The sequence below is a fragment of the Sander lucioperca genome, chromosome 1 (assembly GCF_008315115.2).
Source record: "Sander lucioperca isolate FBNREF2018 chromosome 1, SLUC_FBN_1.2, whole genome shotgun sequence".
Lineage (NCBI taxonomy): Eukaryota > Metazoa > Chordata > Actinopteri > Perciformes > Percidae > Sander > Sander lucioperca.
The window spans coordinates 18,792,197-18,818,817 of record NC_050173.1 but is presented as its reverse complement, the minus strand read 5'-3'; the positions used below and the strand labels follow the sequence as shown (position 1 = coordinate 18,818,817).

The window sequence follows — 26,621 nt, the reverse complement described above, 5'->3', positions numbered from 1 at the left end:
ATTTTTATATAGGCAAGTGTTATAGCCTATAAAAACAAAAATCAATATCATTTATAATTATTTAAAAATCCCAGACGCAAAGAATACAATGGTGACATCATAACATCAATATTAAATATATACTTTTTACCTCAGATTGGATTCATTGCAGAGGTAAAGCGACCACATGTGAATTTGCTTCTATTATTGTGTATATTCTTATCACTTCACATGAGAAAGACATGAAAGATTGAGCCAAGCCTTTGAAGCAGATGCAAGGGCCACCGACTCCCTCCCTTATTCCGCTGCCACCTCCTCAAAGGCAGCTTGACTCCCACATGCAACTCAGGAACATTAAACGGGCCCAACTCAATTCTAATGACCCTCTAGATTTCTGACCACACAAAAAGGGGGCAGCCACCAATTTGCATTGCCATTCTGGTGTTCAGTGGTGAGCAAACAATCTCCATGTGTAATGAGTGTGTTGTTTGCCACTCTCCCCTCCTGGTCAATAATTACCAGCCTTGCAGACTGAAGTGAGTCTATTTTAGGATGGAAAAACCCCCTGGTTTTCTCTCTCTCTCTCTCTCTCTCTCTCTCTCTCTCTCTCAGCAAGAGGTTCAATCTCTGAGAGAGAGAGAGAGAGAGAGAGAGAGAGAGAGAGAGAGAGAGAGAGAGAGAGAGGAGCAAGAGAGAGCTGCGGCCAAAGCCAAGGAAAATATTTAAGTCACCAAAGATCAAGAGGGTCATCTCTCTCTCCTTGTCTACTCATGTATCTTTGGCCACCTTGTGTTGCCGGTTGGGGCTGAAATCTCAAAAACCACAGCACAGGTATTTAATTCATGTGGTCACACACATCCTATGTAAGTCTGCTGGATTGACCAGAAACAGTTGAGTTGATTGTTTGGTAGTCCCCAGGAGCAGCGTTATGCAAATGTTTGCATCGATGCCACAAAGCCACTGCCGCTGTCCAAAGGCACATCAAGGAAATGAGAGAGCAAGCCAAGCCTTTGTGTGCGGCGTGTACAATAAAGGGAGGATTTAGAGGCCTTGCCGGCCAACCGCAGGGAACGGACAAAATGAATGAAGTGAAGCGGAGTAGGGGTTGGGGTTGGGGACTGTGGCATGGTGGGTTGGGGTGGGGTGGGGGGACGGGGGAACTAGCTAATGCACCCCCTCCATAACCTCGCAACCCGGCCCGTATCATCAGGACAGCCTATATATATATATATATATAACGCAGACACGTTTGGTCTCTCCAAAGGTCACAAAAGGGTAAAACTTAAGAGGAAAGATGAGAGCACTGCTGTCATAAAAAAAGAAAAACGTGTGTAAGGGGAGAATAAGTGGCTATTCCTCTTAAGTCGCGGATAAAATATTTCAGATTCAATGATGCAGTGTCCTGGCCACCGGGGTTCTGGATTTATTGCTGGGGTCAAAACTCAGTGTCGATCAATAGTCAATCAGAGTTATCAAACACTAATTATATCAGGACAACGTCCAGCACGGATTTATCGTCCTGCATTTGTTATTTCTCAGCAGAATGTGTCTAATGGCTAGAAGTCTGGGTATTAGATATCTCGATGCAACTTATTTTATTTTAAGGAATTATCCTTTAAATGGATTGATTTAGTTAAATTTTAATTATTCATGTACATTCTGTAAATTATGCTAAATAACTAATAGTATACGAGTAATAAAAAGTGTTAATATACCATATGTAGTATTAATTCCATATTGATGAAATAGCAAATGCACAGATGCATGTGTGCCAACATTTTTACTGACAAAACAAAAAAGAAATGAGTTGTTCGGATGATTTGTTTGTTATATTCTATTTAGTGTCTAAATAAACATCAAGTAAAAGCAAAAATGAAAAGTTGCATCAATCATTGCATCTGTATAAACTACAGACCTCACAGATCTGCTTTCAAAAAAAGAGAAGAAAAAAAAAAATTTACTGAGGGGCTTCTGGAGAAATGTGGTGTAATGGAAGCACTTAATAGACATGAAAGGTTTATACTTGAAAGCCCCATCATCTCCCTTAATGCATATCCATTTGTTTATTGAAAAGGGTCTTCATTAAAAACAAGTTGGAAAGGGAAAGAAAAATGAAAAATAATAATTATGTTGATGGCTTAAAAATCGCATCAAAATTAAGATATTTATCAGAAGGAAGTGCACTGTAATCCCCTAAGTGCTTAGAGAAGATCTTTTATAATGCCACAGACAGAAACAGCAAAAACAAAAGAGACTCAAAAGAATATCCTCTATTCCTCCTGTCCCTGCTTTGTTTCACCATCCACCTCTCTCTTCAATCAGGCTCTCTCCGTTTCTCTCTTTTCATGCCTTTTTTTTTATCAGAGAAAAGGGTCTAATTGCACCTGAAAAGGAGAAAGGGGGGCAAAAGGACAACATTCTCAATAGCAAATCTCTGAGATTGAATTTTGAATTTCCTCTTCTTTTTATTACTTTCTCTTTAAAATTTCAAGGGCATCTGGATGGTGTGTCTATCTGTCAGGGAACGAGGCTCTTGTTCCTTTTTCTCTCTACGTCTCCTGACGGCTTACCCAGATATGCATCTCCTGACCTGTATGTTAAATTCATAGTTTCACCAGTGACATCAGCAATGCCGGGACAACTGAAATAAAAAATGGTGTATCTGTATGTGTGTGTGTGTGTGTGTGTGTGTGTGTGTGTGTGTGTGTGTGTGTGTGTGTGTGTGTGTGTGTCATGGGGGGTGGGGTGGGCCATGGGGTGATTTTTCTGCCCCCGTAACCATGACAACCCTCATCTCTAGAGCGTTGGAAGGGAAGGGATGGCGACTCACACTCAGGGAGAATCTGATGTCTGAGGTCCCCCTGATTTCTTTTGTTGTCCATTTATTGTCTTTGTGTGTGTGTGTGTGTGTGTGTGTGTGTGTATACACAATTTAATTAAATTGCATTTGAGTCATTCAATTGTATTTAATTATAAAAGATCCAAAATAATGCCAGCCATGGTCAAAACTTAATTTTAAAAATCCTGTTATTGTTTTTTTTTGTTGTTTTTTATTATTAGAAAGGCCAGGTCAATTTTGAATTCAAATTTATGAGGCTTGCAAAATACAATCATAATAAATACTTTCTGTATATATTTTTGAATGAAGGCTTTATAAGGAAAACAGAATAACATATACTGTATTGTCTGAATTCTTACAACATATTTAAGCAGAAAAACTGCTGAAGAGTGGTTTCTAATTGTCAAAATGATAGTATAATAAAACAAAATTGTATCTTTCCTTTCTCTCATCAAATCAAAACTGTCACCAAATACAACATGCCTAAATTGCATCTACAGCCATAAACATCTCTCAGATCAAATTCTATACTGCCATCTGTGAATTCATATTCAACGCAGCCCATCGTATGTAGGCAGGAATCCAGATAGGGGAATATGAATGTCAGAGGGAACATTTTAATCATTTGGCAGGGTTGGAAGCCCAATCTCCAAACATCCACATTTTGACACACAATCTCCCTCTCTCCTCCCGCCCTCTCTCCCCTCTATCCTCTGGTTTCATCATCTCATCTCACACCCTTCGTGTCTCAGGGACCTATTAAATCCCCCCTCCCTGCCTTACCAGTACACCTCTCTCTCTCTCTCTCTCCCTCCCTCTCTCTCAAATGTCACCTTCATTTTTCTGTTCATATTCTTGAACTGGAGCTCCCTGCAGATGGTTTAATTTTTCTGGCCCTCAGCACCACCTCCACTGACCACTGTGGTCTTTCACAAGCCCACACTAGGCTAATGGCAGATAGCAGGGGATGCTGGGGCCTGCCTGCCTGCCTGCCTGCCTGCGTGCGTGCGTGCGTGCGTGCGTGCGTGCGTGCGTGCGTGCGTGTCTGTGCATAAATGTGTATAACAAGATAGTGTTATGAGTGATATCGTTTCCCCTCTTTTCCTAAACCCTTTTTATGTGGGGGTCGTTTAAGAACAAGAACTGCACTTTATTTTAATCCTTTCAACCATCAACAAACTGACAAAATAACTGCTATCCTTATTTGCCCCCAACTGGTTCAAAGTTTTCTTAACTTTTCTTGGATTAACTGTTCATAAAAAAACAGCACTACAAATGGTTTGTGTTAGCGTCTATACTCGCAGGCTTGTACGGTTTTGGCCGGGCAGAGTTCTTTGTCTGCCAGGCCTTGTGGAGTTGATCACACAGTCTGGTGTTGACCTCAATTTTTACAGAAAAAAAAACAAAAATGATCACAATAATGAGGCGTATCAGTCAGTGTCTTTTCATCACATTTTCAGGAATGAAACATATGTACCTTTGAGGATGGCATTTAGCATAAGAAAATCTGATTTTACATAAATTACATATTAATGTTTCTCTGTACAACCATGCAAAAAATAACAAAAATAAATAACAATTTAACAATATGCCTGTACAATGGATCAGGAACTTAATTTTTTTCTGATATTAGTCCAGAAGTAGGGTTTTGTTGCACCGTGTCTTAATATTATGTTTTGAAAATGTTGTGCCTGGTTGGGTTCATCTTAGAATCAAAAGATAAGATAAAAGCGAGGAGATATTCGATAAGATATAACATAGCTCTTCTGTTTTCGTCACTCTGTCTTCTTTTTCTGCAGAACGCCGCTGTTGCCATCATGTGAACCTTGTTTTACGTAATAAAACATATCGGTGTACGGAGGGAGGCAGAGATACCAAACACCTTTCTGTTAATGCTCCTTGATAATGTCACTTCGCTGCTTTAGAGTATTGTAGCTTACCTTTACTCTCTTCCATCTCTCTCACACACACACACACACACACACACACACACACACACACACACACACACACCGCAGGCTTTGCAGGCTCCAGCTGCTGCCAAGCACTGCATGAGGGCATAAATTGTTAGGTGTTGGCCAGTAATTCTAAAATGCAATCTTCTCTACTCTGTCCCTGCCATCTCTCTCTCATTTTATTTTCTCTCTCTCTCTCTCTCTCTCTCTCTCTCTCTCTCTCTCTCTCTTCACTCTCCCTCTAAAGCGCCTTCCTACCTTGTTTGTCTCTTTACTTGACCTTTCTTTCTGCATCTCTGAATGTATGCTTATTTGGTTTTGGTTTTGTCTCTCCGTATGTCTGTCCTCTCTCTCTCTGTCCATCCCTCTCTCTTTATTACTGATAGTAGGAAAAGGTCACATGATAAATGAATGGCAAAAAGTGTGTTAGGCTATAGCTCTGTTATTGCGCTGCTGAGTGTGGGCCCCCCACCCCACTAAGAGAAAAGAGCGTCCCCATTCTGTATAATTTTGCATTACATTTCTACAACTCGGTGCAGAGAATTAAAGCGTGAGCATAAAGGGAAATGGAGAAAGACGAAGAAAGACAGACAATGGGGTGAGAGATGGGTGAAAAGAGAGTGACAAATGGGGGAAGAAACCATGTGAGTGGAACAAAAAACAGAGAAGCAAGACATTAAAAGAGAGAAGGAGGGACAAGAGAAACAGAAAGACCCCCGCACCCCTCTCCTCCACCACCTCTCCACACCCCCGAAGAGATGGAGTCAGGGAGTATATGAAAGAGAGAATAAGAATGAGACAGAGAGATAGCAGGCAGTGAGAAAGACTATTTGTCTCTTCTCTTGACACAGTGGGATGATAATGCATTTTAATGACAAGACCTGAGGTTTTATGAGAGGACACACACACACACACACACACACACACACACACACACACACACACCAAGGGCACAGGAGCCATCACCCCTCACACCCTCCCCTATCGCTCTCTTAGCACATTCTTCGGTCAAACCCAAGGAAGCAGCTCACCGGGCCAGACATCATTCCCTGTTCAGGCAGGGAATGAAGGAGTTCACAGTGAGAAATCAGCAGGAAACTATGGGAGAAGGCAATTTAGAAGCAATCAGAAGCAAATTTGAGGTGGATTAGACTGAGGGCTTATAGGAGCAGGGACCCAACGCCGTATCCATCAGTCTATGAGAGGCCTTCATCAGCAGTCATCTCCTGGCTGGCCAAATCAATCTCTCCACCTTAGCCCTCTACTCTCTCCTTTACCTCTTTCCTTTCTATCCACTCTACTATCCTTCCCTCTCTTCCACTTATCTCCCACTCCCCTCTTGTCCCGCTCCCCGACATTTTACACTCAGGTTCAGTCAGTCGGTCTTATCAAGAACAAACTACAAAGCTAGAATAGGTAAGCGAGTGTTTTGCTCAAGAGCACATCAACAGCCATGTGGCCAGTTCATTTGCTCCTGAGCACATCATAGAGCAGACGTTCAACCTATGATGTGTAGGCCGATAACCACTAGGCCTCTTTACTATAACATTTCCTCCGCTCCCTTTCTTCCATTTCCTCAGTGAGGAGAGAGAGAGAGAGAGAGAGAGAGAGAGAGAGAGAGAGAGAGAGAGAGAGAGCGAAAGAGAGAGAGCGTGCACGTGCGTGCTTATGTCAGTGTATGTGCATGCACGTGCTTGACCATACAGGCAAAATGTGTGTAAATGATAAGTTAATATGAAATCTGCAGCAAAGCACAGACTGTACCTTAAAAAAAATTGTAGGACCCACAGTAGATATCTAACTTCGAAATGAATTGATTTAGTCTCCAGACACTATTCGCCCAATTTCCTATATTACCTTCTCTCTATCATTTACCATACAGCAGTTATCATCCAGTCTCATTTATGAGGCCTATTTCATCTTTAGAGAATTCTCAGATGATAGAAAACTGATCTCTTCTGCTTTGGTATTACTTTTGACTATGGCCCAATCTCAGAGCGGGCAGAGCTAAAATTGCTTTAATATTCTCTCAGTTTCAGTGTGTTGCTGGCATAGTACTTTGTATTACAACAGGACAGTCATAGGGTTGACTAACAAGAAAAAAATCAAGTTAACTTTAAATGTTTAAACTTTATAAAGTAGACCCTGTGACCTCTCATGCCCATGGGCAAGGCATTGAAGTCCACAAGGCCAATGCCAGGGATGCTCAGTGGCCAACAAAAAACATCTGTGAAAGTAATTCCCAAGCGTGAGTGTGTGGGTATTTCATTAACCTCTAATTGCAGCAAGCCCCATGCTGTTAAGACTAATAACATTGTTTGGGTAATACTTCTTGTTATATGAAACGCTCTGTTTGACTGAACTGACTTCCACACTTTGCAGAATTAATTAGTAAAATTAGCCAAAAGGATCAAGTTGAAGATCGAAAAAAAGATTAAAGTTCACTTACAGTGAGTGTGTTTAAAGCTGTTTTTATTCAGTTATCGGTCTGTCCTTTGGTTTTTTGCCATCCCTTTATAGATTGAATCACCGTGACGTCACGCTAACACAACAATCACTCACAGGTAGACAAATGGCAGGTGATTTTACCTGAGGATATCTGTGAAATCGGCAAACTTGTTTATTTCCGTTGTCTTTTCAGCCGTAACTGTAACATTTACAGATATATAGTTAAACAATTCTTCTAGTTTGCCATTTAAAGCTACAAATAATGGTTTCCCCGTAGCTAGTGGTAAGGCCTCATGAACACTGTGTATCCTTCTCTACGTGATGATTTGAGCTAAATGCTGGTGTCATTAGCAGACGTTGGCTCATAGCTGGGAGGCACTGGTCATGCTTAACGGTTAGCATTAAACTGCTAACGAAGCGCATGTGAAGCCATGCATACATGACATTTATTACATTAAACAACAACACCCGGGTGCTGCTTAGAGCAAGACACTGATCCCTTGTTGGATAATGCATAATTACCCCTGACGCTGTAAAACTGGTACAGACACACACACACACACACACACACACACACACACACACACACACGCATGCAGGATGAGTCACCTTTACATAAGCACAGAGACACAGCCACTGCATTAGAATCATTTATAAACACACATTTTGTCACACACCCAAACACTCATGATGAAGATGCTTTGATAGAACAAACATTTTTATACTGTATAGGTACTGTATTTGTGAATAGCAAGTGGAGCATGCTTTGATCCAAACCACCTTACAATACAGTCACACACATACACTAAAGATATCTTTCAAGGGAAGCACACCCTTATACATTTGTTCAAACATTTTAGTATATTGCTTTTGAATATATATATATATATATATATATATATAATTCTTCTACGGTTTGCATTTTTTCTAAAAAGTCAGTTTCAACATTTACTGTATAAATAAATGTAAGAATAGATCTTAATTAACCCCATGTTATTAAGCCACGCGTTGAAATACATTAATGTAAAGAGCTGTATAACATTTCAAAATATAATGTAAATGAGAAAGTAAAACAATGTGTCTGATTGAGACAATATGTGGTTGAGATTATCTTTTTATTGTTTGATAAATTAAGAAGTTTATAATTGAAGATTGTGTGCAACTTTAAATGATACTGTTTTTTATCTCCGTAACTTTTTTATTGTCCCCACTCTTCAATATCTGTAACATTTAAAAGATATATAGTTAAACACTGAGGTTGAGGTTCCTTAAAAAACAGCATCTAAGATGTAGATGGATTTGCATGTTGCTAAGTCGTAAACATTGTTTGGTTATCAAAAGGATCCAAAGCCAGCAGTCATGCTCGGGGTTAAAGAGATCCCTATTTCTTTGTAGGCTACAGTGATAGTGATCTCCTGCTGAGATGGAATTAGCCATAAACTCATTTGCAGTGCCATGACCCGGATTATGGGAAAGGTGGGTCATGGCAGATATGACATTGTCCTTCTTAATATTCAATAAAACAATGGAGGATGATACGCTGAAAAATCAAAGGCTCAGCAGGTGGGGACTCGTCTAAGTTCTGTTAGCATTGAAAAAGATAAAGGATTACTGTGGTGATTATCACTGTGTCCACTATAAGAACTACTCAAACAACAAAGCAAATGAAACAATACAACCTATTTAAACAGACAGTAAAAGTTGAAAGTGGTTGCAGAAATAAGTCACTTGGAGTGCAGTAAATGATATATTCTCGGTATAAGTTTCTTCCATTCTAAGAGAAATTGCTAACATTTTTTATAAGGAGAAAAAAATGGTCTCCTTTTTATATTCATTGTTCCATCTCATGTGCAAAACAACACATCCAAAAACTTAGTGGTATACCTTTTATAAATGACAGTTACATGTGCCACCTCAAATGAGACCGTTTAAATGACTCGGAGAAGCAGATTGCTTCCACTCAAGTCCTGCCTACAATGTATTTGCGATGCTGCATATTCATTATTAAAGAATCACCGGATGTTTGCGCGAGACAGAGGACAGAAAATAAAAAGAGGTAGGGAAACCGAGAAAGAGTGTGCATAGCATGTGGAGGCCATTATTTTTGGCGTGCTCCAAGGCTGGGAGAATTAGAAAATATCATTCTGTCAGGGTGATTTGATAGTGCGATGAAAAATGTCAGAAGTGGAGATGACAAATCATGGTGCTGAGGAGAGGGGACTGGGAGACAGGGGATGTCATTTGTCATGAGTGCCATTTGACTGCACCACTCTCCTCCTCCCTCCCTCTCCCACCCTCCCATCTGCCTACTCTTCCACATCTCACCCTTTCTCTCGCCCCCCTCACTCCTTAACTTCCTCCTCTTTTACCTCCTCCGTTGTCTGCCTCTCCCTTCCTTTCTCTTTTCATTGCAATGATCTATTTGAACCCATTCTACCATCTCTCATCTTTCTTCATCCTCCCTCTCATGCACCCTTACTTTGCCTGTCTCTCTCTCCAGATTACCTGTTTTCCACGTACTAAACCTTAACAGCAGTACAGTGTTTCTAACTTTGTAAAATTTTCAACCATGTCTGACTCAACGCACAAGAAGAAAGAAATCAGATGTAATTATAGGTTTTGTTTTCCCCTCCTTGTCATCATTCAAGATTAACTTTATTGTCCCTTTTCCTCCGCTCCTACCACTTGTTCTTCTTCTTCCCCCCCCCCCCTTCCTCCCAGAAATCTCTGTTCTCGTTGAATGGCTTATAGTGCAAGGCGGACACACATACCTAGACATGAAGCACACACCCACACACTTCATATAAATACATACATACACACATATGCACGGCCAAAATGTCAAGCCTGGTGACATTTCAGCATTGTATCTTGTGTGCGCTCTCTTTCTGATCTTGAAAAAGGTTAGTAATGCACCACAAGTTGCACCGCAAACATTGCAATCCAATAATTTCAGTTTAAGACAGCTAGCAAAATCTGCAATGAAAAAATGTGACATGTGGCGACTGACCCGAAGAAAAGAAACGCTATGAACTGATCACACTAAAATCACAAATTCAACTGTACATATTCTGCGATCCTCTGTCCAATGCAACATCATTTGCAGTGATTATTAGGAATACACTTGAAAAATTCACTCATACTCCCTTTTCTCCTGCTGATTGTCTCTGTGACTCCCTCATTGCCCTCAATTCACCCTCTCTCTCCTACAGTATCTCCTGCCCTCCTTCCCTCAAGTCCCCTCCCAACCCCCCACCCCCCAGTCCCTTCCTTTTTGGCCCTCCTTGGCCCATCAAACCCCTCCTTTCACTGTAGCCTCAAGGTGCTATGTATCTGTGTGTGTGTGTGTGTGTGTGTGTGTGTGTGTGTGTGTGTGTGTGTGTGTCAAAAAGAGAACTAAAGAGAGAAAGAAGGAGCATACAAGCATGCATGAATGTGTGTAGGCTTGGGTGTGTGTATATGTATATATTCGTGTGTGTGTGTGTGTGTGTGTGTGTGTGTGTGTGTGTGTGTGTGTGTGTGTATGTATGTATATTTGTGGGCATTTTTGCATCAGGAGGGAGGCAGGGGGCGTGGGAGGGGTAGGGGGTGGGGGGGGCGGATGTTGCTTTGTTGGGTCTGGCCATCCTCAGTGTAGCGTGGTCTGTAGCACCGTCCAGGGCCTTAATGCTGGGGTAATTAAGGAACAGCTTCAAGGTTGCATGGACACAAGACAATCCAGGCCTAATGAAGTATCGATCGGCCACATAGGGGTCCATGCTTGGACTAAGGCAAGCTGACATTCATTTAGAGCAGGGCCACTGCAGGGAGAGCAAACACACAGACACATACACACAAAAGCAGGCTGATGACAATATAAGAGACTCAACAGTTTTAATCACATGGGAAACAATGAAGAGCTTCGTTTAGAGCTGCTGTGTTTATCTGTGTGTGTGTGTGTGTGTGTGTCTCCATCTCCCTATCACACTCTGAACCACCAATAGGAGGCTCAAAGCAATCTCCCACTGAAAACAGTACTGATTATACCAATGATGATTATGGTGATAATGATCGTCCTGCCATCAGCCCGGTCATTACTGTCTGTTGTATAAAGACAATGTGTCACACCTTACAATCAATGTCATCACCGTTTTTTGAAGAAAAAAAAAATGTTTTCAACAGTAGGGTAATAACCCACATCATTCATATATATATATATATATATATATATATATATATATATATATATATATATATATATATATATATTATAATTAATTAATTGTAATTTTCTTACATTTTCTTACAGTCTAACAATCTCATCCATTGCAACTTAAGCTTGGGCTGCACAACATGATACCAATATAGATAATTTAATATAGGTCGATCTGTCAATAGAGCAGCTCCTACATTTGCCTTGACATCATCATCATCATAAGTGCTGTCTTTTCTTCAATGAAGTTAAATCCAAACTAAAAACAATAAACCCGTTTCACCTTGTGTCCTGGGCATTTCGTCGACAGTGTTAGTGAATCACACTGAGTGAGCAGGTACATTTGAGGTTGAGTCCTGCTCAGGGACGCTTTGACCCGATACATGCCGGCACAGTGGCCAGAAATCACACTGTTGACTTTTTTTTCATTTTGTTATTTTTTGAAACCGTCTCCATTCATACAGTATATGCCATTTCAAAAAATATGGCATGTGCTCTTGAAACTTTTGCCATGAAAGCTTAATGTGTGCAGCAGTGAGACTCGGCTGGGGTAATGTACACTGTGTTCTTTGGACTATACCTTTCATTCACTGCTGCATGCTGTCTACTCACAGGCCTACATATCATATTCCATTAAAAAAGTTGCAGCTGTCAAATTGACTTCACTCTTGTTGCTACAGTTACTGTCAGTCAGATACGTGATATCTGTATATAGTTAGTGTATAGGAACTAACTTTGTAAAATATAAAAATACAAACATCAGAAATCTATCCATCCTACATAAAGCTCTCTGACCTCAACTGACTTCAATCTGTGGGTGCATGTGCATGCTTTTGTGCATGTGAATATGTATATATGAATGTGTGTGTGTGTGTGTGTGTGTGTGTGTGTGTGTGTGTGTGTGTGTGTGTGTGTGTGTGTGTGTGTGTGTGTGTGTGTGTGTGTGTGTGTGTGTGTGTGTGTGTCCATAGGGTCCACTGTTACAGTTCCCACCTCAGCCAGAGGCTTGGTGATTATGTCTCTGATTGACATATGCTTGGATTCACATCTATTGGCCTACTTCTGCACTGATTGAAGACTTGACTTCTCATCTCCAGACAACTTTATCAAGGCAGTAATGGTCAGACAATCAGACTGACAGACTGAGACAAAAGAATAAAGAGGAGAGACAGAGACAGAAAGGACGGGTTGAACATGAATGATCTTGATTATAATGGGTATAAGTGCTGTTTTTCTTAAAAACCTTGATGCAAAGACCTTAAATCTCCTTCTCCCACTCACTCTCTGTTACACACACACACACACACACACACACACACACACACACACACACACATCGGAGTATAACTTTGCCATTATAACATTGATAATTGCACAAAAACTGCCCTGCTTGCTCTCTTTACTCCCACGACAATAGAGCTACATGTTCAGAGCCTATTATTTCTTGTCCTTTTATTCAAATGTATTTAAATGAGAGATGTTTAGATCCACTCTGCGCTGGCAAAACAGTCTAATGCTGAGAGCTGCGCAAAGATGGGGCACTGCTGTCCAACTTATATCTATAACCATAATTTTAAGGACACAACCCCACTGTCACCCCTGCAGCCCAAGCAACTTTTAAACCTGCTGTTAAAGCGCTGACTTCACATTACTATGCCTCCCCCCTCCCTTGATCTGGCGGCGTACTGTGAATATTTGAGCAGCGCCAAAATGCTCTCATTTTAACTGATCGCTCCAATCATATGCAAATGTAGCAGGCAGGTGGGGGATATCTTTCAGCGGTAATTGGCGGTTTTCTAATGGAGACTTCGGGTGTCAGTTGGAAATATGTTTTAAGCCTTAATGAGTTTTGACGGGTCAGATCAGAAAGCGTCTGGCATGCAACTGTGTGTATGCGCCTCTGTGTGTGTGTGTGTGTGTGTGTGTGTGTGTGTGTGTGTGTGTGTGTGTGTGTGTGTGTATGTGCATGTGCATGTTTGTGTATCTGTGCATGTGTCTATGCCGCCACGCTGAAACCTGATGCATTTTTAAACAGCACCAATTACCCCACATAGTGAGTTTTACGGAAACATTTTTATTGTGTAATACCCGTCACGTATAGAGACATCAGCATTCATTAAACTCACAGTCACAGCCAGGTGATATCCAAGATAATCCAGAACAAAAGGGGAGAGCAACTCAAAATGGATGCTAAATGCAACTGACTCGGGAGGGTCAAATATAACCTTTCATGTGATAATCACATCTATGCACTTCATAAAACCCATTTCAGATGTTTCATAAAAATGTAAAATAAAATACCAAAGGATAACAGATTTTAAAAGTGAGTAGTAGTTTTATGTTAGAAAAAAAAACGTTATACAGCTACACATATGATAGGACTGTTAACACGTGTGTCATGGATGCATAAATACTAAGCCTGGCTGGTACATTATACATTGATTCAAATATATCGGTCGGTTTCTGTCCGTGAAGTTAAGTGTCCATGGCCTAACAGTGATACAAGTTTTCCCACAAAACATTCAGCAATTAGTCATTTTTGTATTGGTCAAAATGCAATGGACATCCAAAATCTCCCATTAACATGCATGTGTCGCTATCCCTGTAATTTACAAAGCAACTTATCATTTTTGCCCGGCAATAAAAGCACAGCAGAGGCAACAGATTGCTTTGACACTCCAAGTGGTTTAAGATTTATTGTGCATAATAAACACATGAGCAGGTTTTGAATGAAATCATCCAATGCATCTACATCTAGTTTTACTTTATCTGTAGTGGGTGCATGTATAAACGAATGGCTGAGTAGACGGCGGTACTGCACTCTGATAGATCGTAAATCATGTGAATTATAAATCACGGTTTGTTTGGGCGTACAGGAGGGGGTTGAGGAGTGAAACTGCTGTCCAGTTTATAAAAGTGTGCATTAATAGGAGATGCCCTCCTGGGTGGTCGTAAATACAGAAACATGAGGTGGCAGCTGATGATTTGGGTTTGGAGAATCAGATGATGACTGATTCTGCAGAGGGAATGGCTGCTGGAGTTTTCTCTTCTGGCATCAAAGGGCAATCTTAAACATTATAGTCTTGGATGCCAAATCAGTATTTGTGTTCAGCAGTAGCTCTTTCACAAAGCTGCACTCCATGGAGCCGAGAGAACGACAAGGTGACTTAGTGGACTCGAAGACTGTTAAGTCAAGTGTCATTGTATTCTGAGAGTTATAAACCACAATGTCATATGACGTGTTTAGTGTGGTCATTTCCATTTAAAAGTCACATTGACAGTCTATGGGCCCTATTTTAACGATTTGAAACGCAAGTATCAAACACCAAACGCAAGTAGCTTTGTGGGCGGATCTCTGGCGCTGTTGCTATTATACCGGCGGGATAAATGACTCTTGCGCACGACGCATATCTAAAATAGGTTGGTCTGAAGTAGCTACATTACTCATAGGTGTGGTTTGGGCGTAACGTGCAATAAACCAATCAGAGCGTTATCTCACATTCCCTTTAAATACAGGCGCGCTTGTTCCATGCTGCTGCTGGGGCATTTGGGTTAAGTGGCATCGGCACATGCAGTTCAACATCACATCTCCTTAAGTCCTCTAATATTCCCTCATTTATGTCATCAAAACATCCATGATTCATGGAAATGTCGTGTAAAACAAGGTCATATGTTTCCTTGTATTTATGTATGGTTTGCAAAAATGGGAACTGCTGGGTCTGTGAGATGAGAGAAGCAAAGTGTATGCGCGGCGTGCACACTCTACATTACGGCCAAGCATGCGCCCTTAAAATAGCATCTGAATAACGCACCACTGAGAATTTACCGACGTGAGTTTGTGGAGGGAAAAGTCCGCTGTGCGTCGGGTGCAAAATAGGAATGATACATGCATCGGTGTACAAAGTAAGGATGCATTATAAGGTAAAAGGTGTTTGTCAACTGCTCTGCAGCACCACCACACATAACAGCAAGTGGAAATTCACACACCAAAAAGCTTTAGCATGGTTAATCTAATTCAACTTTCATGACTTTTGTATTTATTTTAAATGATGCATCTTTGTGTCACTGAGTGTAAATTAATAACTGCTAAAGATTATCCTAAAGGTTGTGGAGGAACTTAATATCACTGAATGCTGCAGCCGACAATCAAGTCTCCCTGTGCGTCTAAAGAACTAAAAAGAATGTATTTAGCAGTACTTTGCTAAACAAACCTCCATGTCAATTTATGCTATGTGGAAAAAAAAGTAGGACAGCATAATCCTTTAGCAGAAAACCAATCTGGGAGATCTGAAGAGTACGTGATTAATTCTTTGGTATTAATCATGTAATTCTTTCATATAAAACAAAGCTTAAGCCTTATTTGCTAAGATATTTGACCTTGGCGGAGAGTTAAGACATTACAGCTTGGATTTAAAATGCATCTAAAGATTAAAAATGATGGTTGACTATTACTGAAGATTATAAACCCAAGGAAAATTGCTTTTTCATTTTCAAACAAAACTGATTTTGGAAGGGAGCTGTGGGGTCAGGTGGTATGTGAGGTGACAACTTGAACTGGGATACTGCATATTTTCTGATGGATAGGAAGGTTATATGGAAGACATGTGTGCTTTTCATTTATTTTTTCATAATTTGCCCCACTCTTTTTTTACCCAGGCATAGAAATTAAAGTAATACCCTTGTAAAAGAAACCAGATTTGTTCTAAATTTATGCTCCACTGCTTGAGGCTACGCGGCACCTCAGACACACAGAGTTTATTTGATCTCTGCTCGTTGAGGGGAAAAAATCCTTTATGACTATCAAATGTGTCTCACTCTTTCCCCGTGAATCTTGTTTACCGATGCTGCCGTGTGTTTATCTGTGAATGAAAATGACTCTGGAGATACCATGCACTCCTTTGCCCCAACAGCCAACATTTCTTTCATTTCATGGTCTTTACAGAGAGTGGGAAAAAAGTAAAGTGAAAGTACAAGGTCCTTTTCAAAGACAACGGTTTTATAATTCATGCTGAAGTTAGATGCAGGTCTTCAACTTGAACCAGAGGCCCCGCAAAATGTTTTATTTAAATTCATCAGTCAAACAGTTCATATCTTGGGGGTCCCTTCAATAGGAACCCGTTTTCTATTCATATAAGTACAATAATCATCAAATACGTAAACAACTTCCCTCAGTGCAAGAAACACAAAAGCTTTAGTGCAGGTTTTGCAACAGTCCATAATGTCATTGCTGTTGAACGCCCACACACTGCACCACACACTCATAACTTGCCTGTGATCAGTCCTATGTCAATAACCTCTTCACTGAAACCTTTAGAAAATGGCGGTTTGAGTGCAGCCTGGTTTTATAAAATGTTCTCATTTATCTATTTCATAATATTAATACTTGAATCTAAGTCTTGGATTCTTGCAAATAAATTATGAATCATTTGTCCTTAACATTATTATACCTTATTTTTGGTGTGCCTTTAAAAATAAAAAAAAATTCAAGGTTAGGTTTCTAAAGATCCCAGCCTTTATTAAAATGAATGTAACTTAGACTATTAGGAAATGCGCTGATATGATGCAAACTACAATGCTGTCTTGAGAAGGTTATCATAAATTAAAAAGCAGCCTATACAATTAGTAAAGTATAATATTATTTAAGTGTGACCTTTGGCCTGGTGCACTGTAAGCATAAGCATTATGAAATAATAGGGTAGGGAGATTATTATTGTACGTATTATTTGGATAGAAGATTAAATAACTGCTATGTTAACATGAAGATGTTAGATTTGGCTCTGCATTCAGCTGATGAGTTTGATCATGATGGATAAAGCACAAAATATTGTTATTATAGTGGAGGTTATTATAGTGTTCCTCCTTCTCTTAGGGAGTCAGTGCTGTAAACAGAAGGATTAAAGATTATGTTGGCTGGTAATAGGGCTCCATTTTAAGATATCACTGTGAAACGTCAATTAATTTCTGCTGACATTAACTTTGGCTCTCAAAGTCTTGTTTCTTTCAGATGTTGGGGGTTGACTTTGAAGGATGGGGCATTTGCGGTATAAAAAAGCGGGGCCTGGCCTCTGAAGCAGATGAGCCCAGGGGACAGCTCGACACGACACGCACAAACAACTTGTGTTGACCTTGTGGCTTTGGGCAAAAGGCCTTCAAGGTGTATGCAAAAGCCGTGCAGAGAGCTCAAAAAGAAGGGTCTGCTTTTGAAGTGAAGTGAAGTGTGTGTGTGTGTGTGTGTGTGTGTGTGTGTGTGTGTGCGTGTTTGTGTGTTTGTGTAGGGGGGCAGCGGGCATTTTTTCAAAAGCAACCAAGGATACCCATAGGCCTGAATTCTATGAAGCTCTTTGATATGGGCGTCTCAGAGTGTTTATAATTACAAACAAACCAGATCATGATTAAAACATTGCTACAGAGCACAGAGGTGGCCGGGGAGAACTGATCTGACCCAGTGTGAGAGTGTGTGTGTGTGTGTGTGTGTGTGTGTGTGTGTGTGTGTGTGTGTGTGTGTGTGTGTGTGCGCATGTACCTACAGTATGCGTGTGTATGAGCATGGGCTCGGCATTGAGCAACAGAGGTGGCCTTAGATCTCATGTTGACATCATCAACTGTCGCCAATGTGAAGGCGAGCCGTAATGACATGCGATCAGCATGTTACACCTGGCGGGCTGACAGCCAACAGCGCTCGTGTCTCTCAGCATGTATATTATGTTTGTGTGCACGTGTGTCTGTGTGTGTGTTTTCATCATGGCCACGTTTCAAACAGAGCATATTTCAAAGGGAAGACTAATCCTCAGAAATGAGGCATGAGATCAATATTCCCATGTTTAATTGGATGGCAAATGATTTGGCTCAGAAATAGTCGGCACGACATCCCTCTGTCATGGCAATATAGGCCCACATGTCTGCCAATTTGACTCTTGAGGAAAGCGTGTAAGAAAAAGGCAGACAGGCAGACGGACAGACAGACGGAGAAAGTAAAAAGAGTGGAATTGGGACTTGACTTCAAAGTGTTAGGACGTTATGATTGCTCCAGCCATTTAAGGAGTGGTTGGGGAGAGAGGAAAACCTCAGGGGGTCGTCCCATCATCATATGCCCCACTTGCCGCTGTGATTTGGTGATTTTTGTCCGGAAGCCATGTTTTGAGAGGAGCAGGAGGGAGTTTGGGAGGGGAGGGGAGGGGGGTTGAAGGGGCTGAAGAGAAAAGAGGGGAGGAAGACAAGGACAGAAGGAGCCAGGAAAAGAAGAAGGGTGGGTGGGGAGGAGTGTCCGGGACCACTGTCAAATGGTTGAGGTGTTACCATGGCGACAGTAATGAAGGGTCTCAGGACACCCTCGGGGGATGGAGGAGGAGGGGCTTGGGAAGGGGTGGAGGAGGGAGAAGGGAGAGTGATGGTGAAGGGGATGGGGAGTCAGAAATTGAAAGCTGGAGATGGAGAAAATATAAGAGGCCTGCAGGCTTTTTTCCTTTTTTTATGCTCAGACAAACTGACTATGTTGACACACATTATGCTACAATGCTGTCATGGAAATGTTCTCTATGATGTGTTGTTAACATTCACACATCACATAATTCTGTGTAAACTGTTCAGAAAAAGCACAACTCTGGTGTGCTTGCAGGGTTGTCTCTATTATATTACTATACAGAATACAAGAGTTAATATTGAGTAAAAAAGTAATCATGTGTATGTATATGTCAATATGTTTGGATTAAAACTGGAATAAGTCTTAGTTTACATAAATGTACCATTTATCATCCCACATTATATTTCCTGTACACATCCGTGATAAAAGACAACAAATACTCACATAGCCTATTTTTTTAAAAAGCCAACCACCATCAGAAGCACTGCTTTACTTGTTACAATTAAGACCACATTTTAGACTCAAAGGCTTTATTTTGAGGAACCCTTCCACCTTCACTACCTTCCCCTACAACAGTAGTTCTCACACCTGTTCCAGTTAGAATCTTTGTTTCAAGGCTCTCACCTTTGCACACTTCACTAGTGTTTGCTTGAAATGTTCAAGATTCAAATTGATTCAACTTTTACATTAAATATTGGTTGTTTACTAAATGCCTATAATCAGGGTTTTCCCTGCCTTTATATGGCTTAGGCGCACCAGCGTAGCGTTTTTGAGCACTGCCTGAGTGTATACATGTAAAAACAATGTGTAGAGCATCTGGATGAGCCAACGCACAGGATGGGCATCCGCTCATTATCTTCTGCACACGCTGCACATGATGGTTCGCTTACACAGTGGCACAAACAGTGTCACAGCCACACACACACACCATGCCTGTTGCGCACACAGCGGCAGTTGCAGCCCACACATTGGCGAGTGTGAGGTGGAGAGAGAGAGGGAAAAAGAGAGGGAGGTGTTGAAAAAGTAAATGTAAAAGTAAGGTCATTTGATAAACAATGTGAGCAATTAACAACTATCTTTTTTTAATCTTTAAAAAAAGTTTCATAGTGTTCTTCCAAGTTGTTAGCTTTGCTTGTATAGGTACTGCATTAAGAGATACAAACAGTACAAAGAAAGTGTACCTGTGCACACAGTCACATGGACACAGGCACACAATCACACAGTGGATCTTAAGCAGAATCAGATACAGTATGTTCAGTATGTTAATTATGCATGGAAACTGTCTATCGGTTCCATGAACTCTGGCTCTGGAGTTAAATGGGCTGTGGTCCTGCTGCTGGTGAGTTCCCACATGTCAAGAGTAGTAATATATTTTAATGAGCCTGCATCTCAGGGTGAGAAACTAAACTTGGGTTGAAAAAGATGAAGAACCTCTGGCTTAAAATAAGCATGACTTCTCCAATCCAGGGTGGCCCACAAATTAAATGTACAGAGCGCCACATGTCTGGGAAAATTGACCCTTCGTTAATATACCGTGTATAGCATGTTTGTTAGATCAAGTAGCGCACAGTGAAGTTTAACAGCTATTGTTACTTTACCATGTGGTTTGTCATTGTGGCCAAAAAAAGACAAATTATTTAAAATGTAAATTTTTTATTTCATCTATTGATCTCTTGATATAATACATGACATTACATAAAATATATATTGCTTTGTTAGTCTAAAAAAGTTGAACTTACTGTCTCTGACTGCAGAGTGATGATCCATAAAGATGATCAATAGAAAAACAAAAGACTAAGCTTATGATCAAGATAGACATACTGTGGTTTTATAATAAATGCATACAACTGATTTATAATTTACTTACAACTGCAACACACTTTTGATCAGCATGCCTGTAGAGGGAGATTAAAGCCTCTAGCCTACAAACATTGCATCTTATGATTAGTAATGTGCTCAAGTATCTATGTCCAGAGGATAAACCAAACAAATAGATGGTAAAAAAAAAAAAACACAAACACAGAAGAAAAACACATTTGAAAAAATATATAAATATGTTATTGTGATAATATCCATTTTCATTTGATTTAATATAATCAGATGTGCATTTAATGCTGCCTGTAAAGCCGTCTAAGAGCCAATAATCTAGCCCTGGAGGTGATCTTTAGCTGAACTTGAGCAGATCTCAGTGTGTGGTCTCAGTAAAAGTCTAAACAGATCCACACGGCTCTCCTCAGCCTGAGATCCCCCATCGCTCATCGATAGAGTGATCAATGCGTGGACATGTGAGTATTGACTAGGGTAATGATGATAGCTGCACAACCACACAGCCACACACACACACACACACACACATATGGAAATACAGTATGTGCACACACATACACATACCTCAGACTGGCTCACACAAATGCAGTCTTACTGAACTGATCTCAAAAGGCAACTTCGGAGCAGAGATGGATTTACACTGAATGAAAAGTACTTAATGCGTGTGCGTTAGTAAGTGTGCATGAACTGTGCATGTACAGGTACATTATGTGTGCTCGTCCTTGTGTGTGTGTGTGTGTGTGTGTGTGTGTGTGTGTGTGTGTGTGTGTGCGTGTGTGTGTCATAACAAATAAACAGCAACCCTCTTGTCAATTGTTATTATAGACTTTCCAAGGCACCGCTTTATTTGCTCTATAGTGACCCTGACATGGCAGTGAGTGACATTCATCGACTAGCTGACCCAGACTGACTCAGACCATAAGACAGACAATTTGACTCCATCAGTCACTTTTTTCCTGCTTTGAATCACTTCTATTGCAATTGTGACAATAGATTCCCTCAAACAGAAATAAAGACATTTCTACTGCTTTTTAAGAGTCCATTTAAAGCAGTTGGCCTCGACTATGAGTGTGGACCAAAAAATAGGTCATGGGTCTGTTTTTTTGGCAGGTCCCCACTGGACAAAAGAAGCAATATATTTTAATGAGCCCCAGCCCTGTGATAAAAGATTAAATTACTCATTTATGTTCTGGAAAAAAGTTGAGAGACCTCTGCTAAGACAGGGTCAAAAAAGATTGAGTTTTAGAGCATTGTTTTATCCTACTTGGTGCAGTGGACTAAAAAGACCTAAGAATCTGGCACTATCCATTGAGGAAGTATGCTGTTCTCCTTCAACGTCGGAATTGAATTAAACAGTTAGCTTAACTCTTTCTTCATTACTTCTCCAAGCATCAGGCTTGTGTGGTGGCTGGCAGGACTTAAATGCAGGAATTCAAATCACTTTTCCATTCAGGTTAAAACAAGCCCTAAAAAAAATTATTTGAAAACAGTATTTCATCTGGCTCTGAAAAAAAATCTAATTTCGAGGAAAAATAGAGACCTAAGAAGCAAAATAAAACAGGCCATATGTAATGTGCAAAAGGTGTGCATTGATCAACAATCAGACAATGCCCTCATAGCAAAAAGGAGGGCACCCTAATTCATTAAAATAATCTCGGCATGTATTCATGTTGGTTTGAGCCGTGACACACATCAAGGCATTGTTCAGGGAGGCCCAATAAAAGCAACACTGACTTAACAGGCAATTGTGTCTGTCTTGCTGCGAGCGCACTCTTAGTCACGGACAGTGAGTTTATTGGGCGGATCAGTGTCAGGAGCACACACACACACACACACACACACACACACACACACACACACACACACACACACACACACACACACACACACACACACACACACACACACACACACACACACACACACACACACACACACACACACACACACGCTTTAATAAGCCCACACTTTAATTTAGACCCCGTCACTACAATGAGGCTTCAAACATCAGACAGCAAATTGTTCTTGTTCAATGAAAAAAAACATCCTGTCTTCTTGTCTGGAAAGAAAGACTGGCGGACAAAACAAAAGGAGGAGGAGTGAGGGGGCAGGGGGGGGCGGCAGTGGGTGTGCAGCCATGTGTGTGTGTGCATGAGGGCATGGATTCGTTCTGTATGTGTGTATGTGTGCAAGCACACCTGTCTACTGTGTGTGCAGACAGAGCAGGGACAGGGAGTTGTGTGTGTGCATCCACCACCTTGCACACCTGGTGCTTCTACATATTTATGTGTGTGTTTCTGTGTGCATATGCATATGTGTGTACTTGTGCATGTTTCAAACTATCAGGCAGGGAGTAAGGTGTAAGAGTACTCCAGGCAGGAGTTTGTGTGGGTGTGTGTATGTGTCTGTGTGTGGGAGGGGGGGTTCAATGTCTCTACAGCCTCTTGAATATGTTCAGTTAAATAAGCCGATTGTTCTTTAAAAGCTTAATCAAACCCTAATTAGCATAGCTGTAATTGCACTTGCCTCGTGGCTGTGGCCCGTTGACATGGATTCCCATGTTAATTATTGTAATTGCCTCGCTAATGCTATGAATACTTCAAAGTTATGCAAATTGTGATAATGAGTAATCCACCAAGTGTTTGAAATGGCTGTCATTATACACACGTGCACACACACGCAGAGGACAAGCTGATTGTGAATTGTTAGATATGTTTCTTTATGGTGGTTACACATCAACACACAGGTGAAGATAGAACACACATTCAGACATATTGAATACATGTACACTAACACACACAAGTTAATACAAAGGGACACACACATAGGCACTAACATTAACTAACACCCCCCCCCCACCCGCCTACACACCATCCAACTCTCAGATCAAAGTGTTAAATCATGAAGATGAGAAGCTCTCAAAGAGTCTAACACTTCAAGCAGGGTGGTGGTTGTATTAGTACAAAGAATTAATGAGGGCGCACAAATACACTAACCCGCTCACTCACAAAGTCGCACACACACATATACACTCAAACACCCACTCAATGGCAGAGACGCAGCATGTCGGACTATTCTATGGACTAATTACCCTTGGTTCATCTCCTTCATCTCTCTTTCTTACTCACTCACTCACTCCCTCCCTCACACATGCACACACATATACACACATCAATGAAGGCCTGTTGACTGCTGTAATCCCATGCTAATACTCCAGGGAGTCAAATCAATGTGACCCCACAGTCTTTGTGCATAAAGCGGCACTATAATGAGGTTGGTGTTGGAACACACACACACACACACACACACACACACACACACGGTTTTGTATAGGTTGATCTCTCACTCTTTCAAAGTGAAGATTATTGACTCAGTAAATGACAGGTCTCTATAAAAGTGTGTGTTCATGTAGTGCAATGAGAAAATGTAAGAAGTCTATTTGCAAAATATAACAAATGTCAACAGTGTGCAGCTGCAGTCATAGCACCATCACTAACAGACATTAGTACTAGGGGGCGGAGGGGGGAAGAGGGGCCCAACGTTGTGGGCTATTTCTGTTTGAAATCTATTCCTACTTAAACTGAATTGCATATACCACACAATCCTAAAAGCTCGATTTTATATACATTCAAGTTCAATTGCGTTTTTCTCGCATGTGCTTTTTTTAATAAGCAGACATTCAACTGGGTCAAGTATAGCCAAGCATATTTGCATAATGCGTACTGTACACTGCTGTAGCCATTTGGGCACTTGCAAGTGCAATAACCCCGACATGCTACGAATGAATAAACTAGGGAACAAAAGGCAACACGTTTGATTCTTACCCTTGTATGCATAAATTAAATGCAACTCTTAAGAGTAGAGTTTGTGTCTATAATTGCATCACTAGATTGCTTACAGTTTTGAGAAAGCTGTATATAGTATATCACACAGTACATTAATCAATGTAGGACATACAATTCCCACGTTGTAATAACTATTATAATATCATGCCTTTACAGCTAATTTGTTTTTACTGAACTTCTTTTTTTGTAATACCATAGATTAAAAATACATAGCAAAAGCACTTCTTTATCAATCTGGTGTGCCAACCTATTGTCATTATTGTAATATGCTGTGAATAACAGCAGCAGCAAAAAATCTAAAATGTGTTCCAACAGGGATGGTCACTGTGGTGTTGATGGGGACAGCAAAGAAAGAGGGCACACACATATCATACACACAATCATATACATACATAGACACATGCATCACACACACACACACACACACACACACACACACACACACACACACACACACACACACACAGTGACACAGTCCACATGGACAGCTCCCAGGAGAGTGCCACTACAACTTCCACCACTTTATTATTGGTCAATTTGGAGGCTTCTTTCACAGGGGTGACATGGCTTAGGAGATGTCACAGCCCAACCAATCAATACCACTCTGAAAGCTCAAGACCCACAGCCAGAGTGTGTGGTTGTGCGCGCGCATGTGTGTGTATGTGTGTGAGTGGCTGAAAGCTGCAGCAGCTGGACTCTACCCTTCTGACCTGTTTACCGGACAGTAATTACATGGGAAGAGACGTCCGTCCAGCTCCTGCTGACCAGCTCGACTAATGAAGTAAAACAAAGACAGATAAAGATAAGGGATAGACAGAGACAGAGAGATGGATATAGAGAAAAAGATAGATACATACATACATAAATACATATAGTTGCGGTGTCCTTGTGCTACTGATGCTTTGTATCTATTTGTTTGTTTGCATATGTGCATGCAGGCCTGTGTGTCTGAATATGCCCGTTTGAATGTGCGTTCATGTCTCCTGCACATACCTATATGCGCTTTGATTTACCATTGCCTGTGGCAGGATAGGCCTGACTAGTGGATGAACAAGCCTCACAGCATGTAAGCAATCCCAGACGCGAGTTTCCCTGACAAACCTATTGATTCTATGGATTTCCACCCAAAGTTGTGATAATGATACATCATGGGCGGATTTGGCAGGACAGGCTGCTGGGAGAAGAGGTGGCAAAGCAATTTGCAGCTGTAAAGACTAAAGGGGGACTCTGACTACTAAAACCCCAACGAAACAAAAAGAGAAGGAGAAATGTATCCCTCCATCTCTCTGTCCATCTCTCTATCCCTCTCTCCTTGGGTGTCTTGTTTCCTGGTGTGTCGATATGGATGTATGAATTTGTTACAGATGGATCCGGCACAATGGATTGGCTTTGCTGCTTTGTTAAGGATAAGGGGTGCGCAGGCATCATAGACTTTGCTGTGCTTAGCGTGCGAGCAGCAAGAATGGAGCTCATAGATAAACCCATTGTACGTATGTGTGCTGTTTTTCTTTTCCAGGATCAGAGCATCTTATCTTAGCGGCTGAATCTCGAGGTGTTTTGTAATATTAAAACTATCTTTCACTTTCTGGCTGAAAGGTGCTTTAAATAAATGCAAGAGTTTGTCTTTTCGCACTACACTGCTGTACAGTACGGTACATCAGCTGTAAGATTTAACAGCACATACTTTTAGGAGTTGTAGATTCCAGGATGATGCAATACGTTCAGTGTAGCAAAGCACACTCCTTTAGGATATAAAGATGAAGGTTTTCAGGTGTTACACAATGTGAGCTTCGTGTATTTTATGTTTGTATCTCAGTTGGCTGGCATGTATGAAAACAGAGGCAGTTGTGCTCCAGTCAGGGCAGGTTATTTCGAGTTTAGAATGTTATTCTGAGAAAAACCTTACAGTATGGAACATAATCCCCATGAGTGAAAGTATACCCCAACGACTTTTAATTCAGAGTTCCTGAACAAAAATAACTATCTTTTAAGCCTCTTAAAAATGCTGAAAAATTAGATTTGTGATGCGCCGGTGCAAAAACAAAAGTTTGCATGAAAGGCAATAATTTATGGCCCATATTTCACTCTGATTAAAAACCTAAGCAGCGATTATAGTGACTACTCAGCAATCTTCTCTGACATCAAGGCATGTTTTTTCCCTCATTCTAATCCACTA

At 40.9% G+C, this 26,621-nt stretch overlaps 1 long non-coding RNA gene across 1 annotated transcript in view; it reads right to left on the bottom strand.

Moving 5' to 3' along the window:
* LOC116051107 overlaps positions 1–26,621 on the bottom strand; it is a 158,062-nt gene that overhangs the window by 98,742 nt on the left and 32,699 nt on the right. The gene's annotated exons all lie outside the window — the stretch shown is intronic.